Source organism: Chiloscyllium plagiosum, chromosome 20 (genome assembly GCF_004010195.1).
Source record: "Chiloscyllium plagiosum isolate BGI_BamShark_2017 chromosome 20, ASM401019v2, whole genome shotgun sequence".
In the NCBI taxonomy this organism is placed as follows: Eukaryota; Metazoa; Chordata; class Chondrichthyes; order Orectolobiformes; family Hemiscylliidae; genus Chiloscyllium; species Chiloscyllium plagiosum.
The window spans coordinates 59,643,692-59,655,919 of record NC_057729.1 but is presented as its reverse complement, the minus strand read 5'-3'; the positions used below and the strand labels follow the sequence as shown (position 1 = coordinate 59,655,919).

Here is a 12,228-nt window from a genome sequence, read left to right as displayed (position 1 = left end):
AGGATTCTCTCCAACAACTTGCCCACCACTGAGGTCAGGCTCACCGGTCTATAGTTTCCTGGCTTGTCTTTACTGCCCTTCTTAAATAGTGGCACCATGTTTGCCAACCTCCAGTCTTCTGGCACCTCACCTGTGACTATCGATGATACAAATATCTCAGCAAGAGGCCCAGCAATCACTTCTCTAGCTTCCCACAGAGTTCTCGGGTACACCTGATCAGGTCCTGGGGATTTATCCACCTTTAACCGTTTCAAGACATCCAGCACTTACTCCTCTGTAATCTGGACATTTTGCATTGCTGTAGAGGTAACCCAAAGTTAGGCTCAAACCAGGTAAGATCAGCAGATTTCCTTCTGTAAAGGACATCAATGAGCCAGTTGTGTTTATGTCAACAATCCAACAGTTTGATCACTTCTACTGATTCTAAATGTTTATTTCCAGAATTGATGACGTGAATTCAAATTCTCAATCTTGTACCCTCTGCTTTAATAGAGTAGGCCTATGATCATCCTGTCTCATTAACACGAAGTTGCTTTATCAGGTGATATCTTTAAAATCTATCACATACAAAATTGATTGAATAGTTAGTCTTTTCTTCCCCTGTAGTTTATTGGATCAAGTATGCTGAATATGTCTGACTTGCTGCAGAAATCACTGACTTGAACATCTAATTGATTTTGTGATTTCATGGGTGTTTCTTTCCCTTAATTTTGCCATAATAGTATAGTTGATGGCAGGAATTTACCCAAGCTGTTTCTGCATAGGATTGTGTAAGCTGTACTACTGGATTAAAAGCATTTTTAGGTATCTTGGATTTAGACGATTTTTTCCCCCCCTTTTCCTTTATTATATACAAGCAAAAGCCCGTTTCCATACATCCAGCCCCACCAGAATAAAGGTGGGAGCCCTTCTTTGAAACTAAAAACAAAGGGAGGAAGACCTCTCATCAAAGGTGATTCATGAATCAAACAGCCAAATAAAACAATTGCAAATTTAATCATAGCTTTTATCCATTGCCTAATGGTATCTCCCAGATTGACTAATTGTTACTGCAGACTTCTAATGGCCTCCTCAAACAACAAACCTGCTTCCCAAGAATCAGTCTGGTGAACCTTCACTGCATTTCATCTATGACAAGTATAGCTTTCTTCAGTTATGGTGACCAAATTCCAGTATTCCAGGTATGGTCTTACCAAGGCCCTGTATAGCTGCAGTAAGAACTCTTTGTCTTTGTACTCAAATCCTCTTGCAAGAAGACTAGCTTAGTATTTGCTTTCTAACTGCTTGCTGCACCTGCATGCTTGCTTTCAGTGACTGGTGTACAAGGGCATACGGGTATGTCAGTATTTCCCCAATCTATCACAAAATAAATAATGCTCTGCCAGTCTCTCTTACCCACAGTATAGTGCATCTGTCATTATTTGCCAATTCATCCAATTTATCTAAATCACTTTGAAGCCTCTTTACTTTCTCCTCACCACCCTCAATCCCACCTGGTTTTGTATCATGAGCAAACTCGGAAAAATTATGTTTGCATCCCTCATCCAAATCTTTGTATGTTGTGAATAACTGCAACCAAAGTTTGGGCGGCACGGTAACCCAGTGGTTAGCACTACTGCCTCATAGCACCAGGGACCCGGGTTAGATTCCAGCCTTGGGCGACTGTCTGTGTGGAGTTTGCACATTCAACCTGTGTCTTTCCTCCAGCTGCTCCAGTTTCCTCCCACAGTCCAAAGATGTACAGGTTAGGGTGAATTGGCCATGCTAAAGTGCCCATAGTATTCAGGGATGTGTAGTTAGATGCGTTAGTCAGCATAAATGTAGGGGAATGGTCTGGGTGGACTTTCTAGGCCAAAGGGCCTGTTTCTACACTTTAGGGATTCTATGATTCAAATATCTATCCCTGCAGTTCCCCACTGTAACTTGCCTTCCACTCTACAAAAGACCCATTTATTCCAACTATTTTCTGTCTGCTAACAAATTTTCAATCCATGCCAGAATATTATCCCAATGTATATTTTTAATGGGACTTTTTCAGAAGCTTTCTGAAAGTCCAAATTCACCATATCCAATAGTTCTTTCTTTTCTCTCTGCTACACGTCGGGCATCCGTTATCCAAATCCAAGCAGACCTAAAAGACAAAGGACTTTCCAAAAGTGGGCCTGAATGGACCCACACAGATCGATAGACATGCTGAGTTAGGGTCTTTTGGAAAGAAACTTTCATTGGCCCGAACTGACCTAAAAGAAAAGTTTTTATTCAAAGGCTCAAACTCAGCGTGTCGTCAGGTCTATTGGAGAAAATACTTTACTTTTGGGTTCATTCAGGCCAAGCAAAGTTTTTTTTTTCAAAATGCCCAAACAAACCCAATGGACCTAAGTGGTAAGTGTAGCAATAAATAAAGCCAAAGAATAATAAGATTAGAGATGATGGAAAACAAAGTTTGCTGGAAACCTGATGGTATCTGTAAAGGTAACGTGAACCTGTTCCTCACAGACTAGGGTATAATCAAGCTTGAGTTAAATGAATATTTTGCTTTTGGTTGCGAGATTATTAATAAAAGACCTTGACACATAAGTGTATCTGAATGTCAAAAATATCCTTCATCTAAGAAACAATTGTGTTCCAACACGGGGTAAACCCCTCCTGCTTAATTTAAAACAGAAACACAGAAAAGATTTATACTGTGCAGTAATCTGGGAAAATTCAAGAGGCCAAGAACTATTTAAATGAAAAATTAACAACATTATTTCTTAAGGTATAACAGAATAATTAGCTAACAGCTATTTACAACTCCTTCCTCTAACCTATCTTTCACCTTTCTCTTCTACCATACTACTCCGTTAAACCCCCCGATTTAAGATTTACCAAAACATCAAGTTTTCAAAACCAGCCAGATGTCGAATCTTCTCTTCCTTGGTATTCTTTTCTTCTTCTTAAGGATTTCTGTTTCACAGATCACTAATCGATAAAGAGAGCTGTTCTCTGGGCAGTGTGCAGATGCTGGTGGCTTGGCAGTTCTCCTTCAATTATTCAGGTTTTCCCAGTCTTATATCCCCAAAGCATCGGATTGTGTCATTGACTTTTAAGATTGTCAATATACTCAATTCAAACTTGATTGGAGTTTGGTATTTTTGGGCTATAATTTAAACTGATTGGTCGAATTTGAATTTGTTTTTATCATCTCCAGGCAACTCAGCTAATCCAGCTTTCGACCAAGTGTTAGATTGTTACCTTATTCAGAACACTTGGTGCTGTGTAAATTAGTTCTGCTAGCTTTTAACTCTCTTAAAGGTACAGTACACTCACATCTTCATAACAATTAGTCCTGGGGTTTTTAGACAAAGGGCTGCCAATCTGTAGTTACATCCTCAAATAAAGGTTGTGAAACATAATTTTCCCCTCATAAATTCATGCTGACTTGATTTAATCCCACCCATATTTTCTTCAGTATCTTGTTATCATATCCTGCCTAAGAACTTGAGGATTATCCCTACTATTGATATTGAGCCAACCAGTCTGTGAGCCCATTTTTTTCTCTCTCCCTCCATTTTCAAATAGTAAGATTACACTGAGCACTAACCCCACCTTGCAATACCCCAGTGGTAAATTGCCAGACCTTTCACTTCCATTAATTTCTCCAGTACTTTTTTTTAACTAATACTAGTTTCCTTTAATTCTTCCTTCTCAGTAGACTTGATACGTTGATATTTTTAGGAAGTTGTTCATGTCTTTCTCTTGTGAAGACAGCATTAAAGTAGTTCTTTAATTGCATGGTCATTTCAATGTTTTCTGTAACTAATCCTCCCTTTTTCAGTTTTAATGGGAGCTACATTTGTCTTTCTTTCTCTTTCCATACTGATGAGCTTTTAGTCTCCTTTTGTAGCATTGTTATTTTCCCCTCTTAATCTCTTGGCCCTCCTTTGCTGAATTCTAAACTATTCCTAATCCTCAGGTTTGGAACTGTTTCTAGCAACTTTATATGAGTCCTCTTTGGATCTAATGCATTTCTTAATTTCTTTTGTTTGCTGTGGTTGGACCACTTCTTCTCGTGTTTTTATGTTAGAAAGGAATGTATAAGTGTTGCAATGCATTTGTTACTTAAATATTACCTATGATCTATTCATTGTCATGACACTTAATGAAGTTACCCAATCTTTCATAGCCAACTTCCCCCGATACCTTCACTGTTTGCTTCATTAAGCTTTCGGACCCTATTTGTGTATTGGATACTTCACTTTATATCTCAGTGAAGAATTCTGTCATGTTCAAATGATTACTGTTCCCTAAAGTATCCTGAACAAGATTATTAATTAACCCCTTCACATTGCAGCATGCATTAGTCTGCTATTTTCCTGTTCTTGCATACATTCCAGGAATCTAGCCACCACTCTACTTGTGCTAATGTGGTTTGCCTAGTCTATATGTAAATTAAGCCCTTCCTGAAGAAGGGCTTATGCCCGAAACGTCGATTCTCCAGTTCCCTGGATGCTGCCTTCCAGCAACACATTTTCAGCTCTGATCTCCAGCATCTGCAGACCTCACTTTCTCCTCCTATATGTAAATTAAAGTCAGCAATAATTACTGTAGTACGCTTGTTACATGTTACTCTAATTTCTTGTTTAGAAGTCTCTAGACAAGTTTAACTAATGTTTTCCATCCTTGTTCCTTCTGAGCTCCACCTGGACTGATTCTACATTTAGATTTTAAGCCAATATCCTATCCCACTATTGTACTAATTTAATCTTTCATTAACAATGCTGCCCCCACCTCCTTTCTCTTTTTGATTGTCTTTCCTAAATATTGAATACCTTTGGATATTCAGATCCCAGCTTTAGCCACCTTGCAGCCATGCCTCCGTAACCACAATCCTATCCTATATGTTTGCACTACTTGCATTCAGAATTTGTCTAATTCGTGTGCGGTTTATATTTGTCTTTTTAACATTTTATACATTTTTTTTGTACTGCTGCCCTATTTGCTGTTGGCCCTTGTTTCCTTTGCAATCCACTTGTGCTTGCTGTTTTTCTATCTTTTATTTTTATACTTTTTTCTTTCTTCTGTGACTCCTTGCTCAAGATCCCATCTCCTTGTCACTATAATCTAAACCCTCTCCCACTGTTAGATACTATGAAGACATTGATCCCAGATCTGATGACATCCAGTTTATACAGGTGCCATTTTCCCCTGAAACATTCCCAATGCCTCGGGATTCTAAATTGCTGTCTCCATAAACCATAGAAATTTACAGTACAGAAAGAGACCATTCTGCACTGGCTGAATAAACTAGCTGCCCATTGTAATCCCACTTTCTGATACCTGGTCTGTGGCATTGCACATTATAGCACTTCATGTGTAAACCCAGGTTCCTTTTAATTGAGTAGAAGGTTTCTGTCCTAACTACTGAACTGGGTGGTGAGTTGCAGATAACCATCACCTTCTGGGTGAGAGTTTTTTTTCCTCGAACTCCCTCTAATCCCTTACCAATCACCTTAAATCAGTATTCTCTGGCAAATGTTTTTAGGGAAAACAGGTCTTCCCTGCCCACTCTTTCTAAGCCAGTCAACTACTTGGTGATGGTCGAAGCCCCATTCGTAAGCAGCAACAACACCTTCCCCACCGCCCCCTCCCAAAAAACCAACAGCCATGTAATGAGATCTTAAATGAGTGGCAGTCAGGTAATTTGCTTTTAAAATGCCCAACAATTAGAGAAGGAAATAAATGCTGGCATAATCAACAATGTCTTTATCCTGTGAATTAAGTTTTAAAAATCCTTCAACAATCTTTGCATTTTAACCTAGTCCTTTTCCACATTTCAGTCCATAATCAAATATACAGAAAAATAAAAATTTACGGTCATCCTCTTTACAAAACACAAACAAATCAACGAAGATCTTATTGAACAACAAAGCCATCTCAAGGGACTGGATGGCCTACTCTCTCTCCTAATTGGTGTTATGTAATTTAGCGAGAAGATTAAAACAGCAGCGTATTGTCTAAATGGTGAGAGATTGCAGAGCTGTGGGATAAGGGTGTCTTTGTTCAGGGATTTCAAAAAGGCAGGTACAGTAAATAATTTGGCAAACTAATAGCATGTTAGTGTTTATTACAAGGGGAATTGAATGTACAAATAGGAAGATTATGCTTCACTTATACAGGACAGTGGCAAGATCGCGCCTGATCTCTTTACTTAGGGAAGGATGAAAATGTGATGGAAACTGATCAGAGAAGGTTGACTAGACAAAACTGGAAAAGGCAGGTTGTCTTGTAAAGAAAGATTGGACAGGATTGGCTAGTGATGCTGCAGTTCAAATGAGTAAGAGCTGACTTGATTGGAGCATATAAAATCCTGAGTGAGCTCTTGTGGTGCAGCGAGAATGTCCCTACCTCTGAACCAGGAGGCTGAGGCCAGTCCCACCTGTTCCAGATGTACGTAATAACATCTCTGAACCGGTTGATTAGAAAATATCTACAAAATCTGAAGGGGCTTGACTGGATGTGTGTGGAGAAAGTGGAAGAATCTGGAAATATGAGTCACAGTTTAAAATTAAGCGATAGCGCAGTTAAGAAGGTAAGAAGAATTTTTTTTCTCTGAGTCAGGAATCTTTCTCAATAAGTAGTTAAAGCTGCACATTTGAATATTTTTATGATAGAAATGGATAGATTATTGTAAGTAAATGGATGAAATGGTAAGTAGTAATGTGATGTTGAAGCTTACAATCTGTGATGTTATTTAATGTCAGCACAGACTAAAGAAGCTACTCCTAATGTGCCCTCAAAGCTGTGCAAGCATGCAGCCACTTTAAACTTCCATGCACAATGATCACCATGGCAAGCTAATGCGGCAGTGACTTCTGGTCTGGAAGTCACTGCCATGCATAGACCTTGTAGGCCTGCAAACAGAAAGAAATAGGGAATCCTACCTGCTCCTACTTTGCATGTCAGTATGTATACTTTTGTAATTTTATATTTGAAACCTTGTAATCAGGGTCTCTCTCTCTCTCTCTCCCACAGTACCAAAATTACCTTAACCAAAGTCAAAAATGGTTCCAATCATATTTTTTCCCTTATTAATTACTCTGCAGCTGTTGCCCAACTTAATGGGGTTGCATTCAGTTATTCCACTCTTAGCTATTCCTTTAGAGCCAGAGAATCTCCAACAATGACTTTCAGTCCCAAGTTTGCATGATCACCTGTCAGAAATTCATAAAGGTTCATTGTTGACCCATTCCTCATCGGAATGCAGTCCCCTGTGGGATGATTGTTGTGTTAGAAATAGCAGTATTGCATTTGTAGAATTGCTAAACTGTTGACACTGTTTAAAATAGCTTTCTGGCTGTAGAACGTTTTAGCAAGGTCCGTTTCTTGCAGCCCTGAAAAGGTGGTAGGGGAACCGCAGCAAACCTAATACAACAATGGTGATGGGTTGGCTGTTGGACCTAGTGACAATAAAGGATCAGTGATATTGGTCTAATAATTGGTCTCATTCATACCTAATGAATCTAATTTTCTGATCTCATCTTTCTCACTGGTAAAAGTAGTTGGGCTGCATGCTGTTTTTAAATCAACTTGAATCTATAAAAAGTATTTAACAAACAAATTGCTCATTGCTCAGAAATCTCTCATTGCTTCCCAGAAATGTAATCAGATAACAGTGAATGTCAAAACAGCAAAGGAGACATTGCATTGACGAGTTTACAGTGGAGCTTACAATCACAGAAAAGCCCTTATTTCCAGGGGGTTGGCAGAGAAGTCTTGCTGCACCTGTACGAGGTGCTGGTGAGACCACATCTGAAGCTCTGTGAGCAGTGTTTTTAAGGAAAGATATTATTTCATTGGAAGCAGTTCAGGGAAAATTTCCTAGGATAGACCCTGGTATGGAGGGATTGTCTTATGAGCAAAGGCTAAATAGACTCGGACTCTACTTACTGGACTTGCAGTGAATGTGAGGTGACCTTACTGACACTGGTCTTGGAGGGGGTCTGGGGAAGGTTTATAAGAATGGTTCTGGGGATGAAAGCCTTGTCATATTACTGTGGATTTGTACTCAGATCTTGTGATAAAGGAGACCTGATTGAAACTTGCAAAATACTGAGAGGCCTAGATAGACTGAACATGGAGAAGGTGTTTCCACTACTCGAGACTTGGAGCCAAGGGCACAGCCTTAGAGTGAAGAGATGACCCTTTAGAATGGATATGTGGGGGCGTTTCATCAGCAGAGGGTGGTTAATCCATGACAGTCATTACCACAGAGGGCTGTGGAGGCTGAGTTGTTGAGTGTATTTAAGGCAGAGATAAATAGGTTCTTGATTAGTAAGGGGATCAAAGGTCATGTGGGGAAGGCCGGAGAACGGGGTTGAGAACCATTTCAGCCATAATGAAATGGTGGAGCAGACTCAGTGGGCCAAATGGTCTCATTGTGCTCCTGTATCTTCTTGTATTATGAAGCACAGGATTCTTAAAGGGCTTGACAGGGCAAATGCTGAGACAATGTTTCCCCTCATGGAAGACTCTGTGTCCTCCACTCAGAGGACACAGTCTCACAATAATGGGGTGCAAACTTTAAGATTGAAATCTATGTCAGACTCCTATTTTTAGACTTTAGTTCTGCCTTCAACACCATAGTTCAACCAAACTCATCTCCAAACTCAGAGACTTAAGACTCTGCTTCCCTCTGCAACTGGATCCTTCACTTCCTGATGCACAGACCACAATCAGTAAGTAAAGGCGACAGCATCTCCCCAATAATCCTCAGAACCGGTGCCCCACAGGCTGCATACTCAGCCCCTTATACACTCATGTCTAGATTAGCGTGGTGGTGGAAAATGCGGTCGTCTCTACATTGGGGAGACTGGACACCTAGCAGAGCACTTTAGGGAACATCTCCAGGACAACTGCACCAATCAACCCCACCGCCCTGTGGCTCAACATTTCAACTCCCCCTCCCACTCTGCTGAGGACATGCAGGTCCTGGGCCGCCTCCACCGCCGCTCCCTCACCACCCGATGCCTGGAGGAAGAACGCCTCATCTTCCGCCTCGGAACACTTCAACCCCAGGGCATCAATGTGGACTTCATCAGTTTCCTCATTTCCCCTTCCCCCCCCCCCCCACTTCACCCCAGTTCCAGCCTTCCAACTCAGCACCACCCTCATGACCTGTCCTACCTGCCTATCTTCCTTTCCACCTATCCACTCCACCCTCCTCTCTGACCTATCACCTCCATTCCCATCCCCACTCACCTATTGTACTCTATGCTGCATTCTTCCACCCCCACCCTCCTCTCAATTATCCCTCCACCCTGCAGGCTCCTTGCCTCTATTCCTGATGAAGGGCTTTTGCCAGAAATGTTGATTTTTCTGCTCCTCGGATGCTGCCTGACCTGTGCTTTTCCAGCACCACTCTAATCTAGACTCTGGTTTCCAGCATCTGCAGTCCTTGTTTTTACCCTTATACACTTATGTCTGTGTGGCCACGTTAAGCTCAAACTCCATTTATAAATTTGCTGCTGACACTGCTGTAGTGGGTCAGATCTCAAGCAACAATGAGACAGAATACAGGAGAGCGGCATGGTGTAAAGACAACAATCTCTCCCTCAATGTCAGCAAAATGAAGGAGCTGGTCATTAACTTCAGGAACCGGAGTGGAGGACACGCCCCTGTCTGTATCAACATTGCTGAGGTGGACAGGGTTGACAACTTCAAGCTCCTAGGAATAAATATCCCCAACAATATCCTGGTCCATCCACATCGATGTCATGGTCAAGCAAACACTCTAACGCCTCTACTTCCTCAGGAGGGTAAGGAAATTCAGCATGTCCACATTGACTCATTTATTTTTGTAGATCGCACCATGGAAAGCATCCCATCTGGATGCAACTGCTCTGCCCAAAAATGCAAGAAATTTACAGAGTTGTGAACACAGCCTAGTCATAGAGATGTACAGCACAGAAACAGGCCCTTGAGTCCACATCGTCCAGGCTGACCAGATATCCTAAATTAATCCAGTCTCATTTGCCAGCATTTGTCACATATCCCTCTAAAACCTATTCATGTACCCATCCAGATGCTTTTAAATGTTGTAATTGTACCAGCCTCCACCACTTCCTCTGACAGCTCATACACGCGTGAAAAAAATTGCCCCTTAGGTCCCTTTTTAAATCTTTCCTCTCTCACTTTAAACCTGTGCCCTCTAGTTCTGGATTCCCCATTGTAGGGAACAGACTTTTGTCTATTTAGCCTATCCATGCCCCTCATGACCTTATAAACCTCTATAAGGTCACCCCTCAGCCTCCGAAGCTCTAGGGAAAACAGCCCCAACCTGTTCACTCTCAATAGCTCAAACCCTCTAACCCTGGCATCATTCTTGTAAATTGTTTCTGAACCCTTTCAAGTTTCACAACATCCTTCCTATAGGAGGGAGGCCAGAATTGCACACAATAACGAAAACCAAGTTTCCTTCCATTAACTCCATCCACACTTCCCACTACCTCGGGAAAGCAGTCAACATCATCAAAGATCCCTCTTGCCCTGGTTATACTCTCTTCCACCCTCTTTCGTTGGGCAGAAGATAAAGCTTGAAAACACATACCAGCAGATTTAAGAACCGCTTCTTCCCTGGTTATCAGACTTCTGAGTGGACCTCTCATATCAGAGTTGATCTTTCTCTGCACTTTCTCTAGCTGTAACACTATATTCAGCATTCCGTTCTGTTACCCTGATGTAGTTATGTAAGGTACAATTTGCTTAGCATGAGAAACAATACTTTTCATTGTTTCCCGTACCATGTGACAATAATAAATCGAATCAGACGAGGAATTTCTTGTCTCAGAGGGTGTCAGCATTTGAAATTTCACATTGCATCATTTCAGTGAGATTCAGTGTCACTGTGGCAGAAGTTCTAATCTGCTTTTCCTTAAATAACAGTCAGTTGATCATTGAGAGTATTAGAGTCGTACAGCACGGAAACAGATCCTTCAGTCCACTAGTCCATGCCGACCAGACATCCTAAACTGAATTTGTCCCGTTTGTCTGTTTTTGGCCCATATTCTTCTAAATGCTTCGTATTCATACACCTGTTGCAATTGTAATTGTACCATCCTCCACCACTTCCTCTGGCAGCTTGTTCCATATACGCATCATCTCTGTGTGAAAATGTTGCCACTCAGGTCCCTTTTAAATCTTTCCCCTGTCACCTTAAACCTATGCCCTCTTGTTTTGTACTCCCCTACCTTGGAAAAAGATGTTGGCTATCCATCTCATCCATGCCCCATGTGAGGTAGAAAACAGTGGTGAATGGATTTTAATTTGGACTGGAATGAACGAGATAGTGAGTTTCCTCTTTGTGGGGGAAGGGGGTGTTGCTTAAGCTTTAAGATTTTTGCATTTTGAATGCAAAATGACCGAGATGTGGGTATTGGAGGACTAATTCAGAGTTGAAGAATGATACAAATATAATAGAACGACTGCAAAAATGTCTAATTTCATGATTGTTTTGTTGTACTTCTTCAAGTGAAGTAACAACGCTCCAAAAGCTTGTGATTTCACACAAACCTGTTGGACAATAATCTGATATCATGTGACTTCTGGCTCTGTCCACTCCAGTCCAACAGGGCACCTCCACAGCATTGTCGTACAGGGACTGAATTCTCTTTGAAGTGTAATTAATAGAAGTACCTCTATATAAAAAGCTGGTAAACAGAACTGAAGTGAATGCAATTCCAAGTGTGGCATATTTTAATTTAGCAATTGAGCCAGAACTGGAAATAGGAAAACAAACAGTGCATTGTCCCCTTTAGTTTTGTAATGGAGCTGGTGAGACTGATAAAATTGCATTAATCCCTGTTAGAGCTAAATATATTCTGAGTTGAGAAGGATGTTTAAACGAAAGAATAGACATTCAGGTATGTCAAGTAACTGACTGGCAGGTAGCTCCAAGACTGACCCAGCTATATACACCTGACAAGCTTTGTTGTTCGTCTTATGGTTGACCTTGTATTACAGTCTTGATCTAGCTTTGAGTCATTCAGTTTTTATACAAATAATTGCTGCATCTGTCAGTAAGTCCCAGTATGTTTTAATTTTTTTTATCATTTGGACTACATTACTCCACACCTATCCACCTGTACATTGTGATCTTGTTGACTATTTCAAACTAGTTTTAATTTGCTTAGTGATTTTACATTTGACTTTAAACTTGTTATGCAGATTAAAGAAGGGTCAGTTTTACTC

The 12,228-nt window shown here is 40.8% G+C and overlaps 1 protein-coding gene across 19 annotated transcripts in view; it reads left to right on the top strand.

Annotated features, from left to right (window-relative positions):
- The window catches only part of ralgapb (Ral GTPase activating protein non-catalytic subunit beta), a 141,450-nt gene that overhangs the window by 5,750 nt on the left and 123,472 nt on the right, over window positions 1–12,228 (top strand). The window lies entirely within an intron of this gene.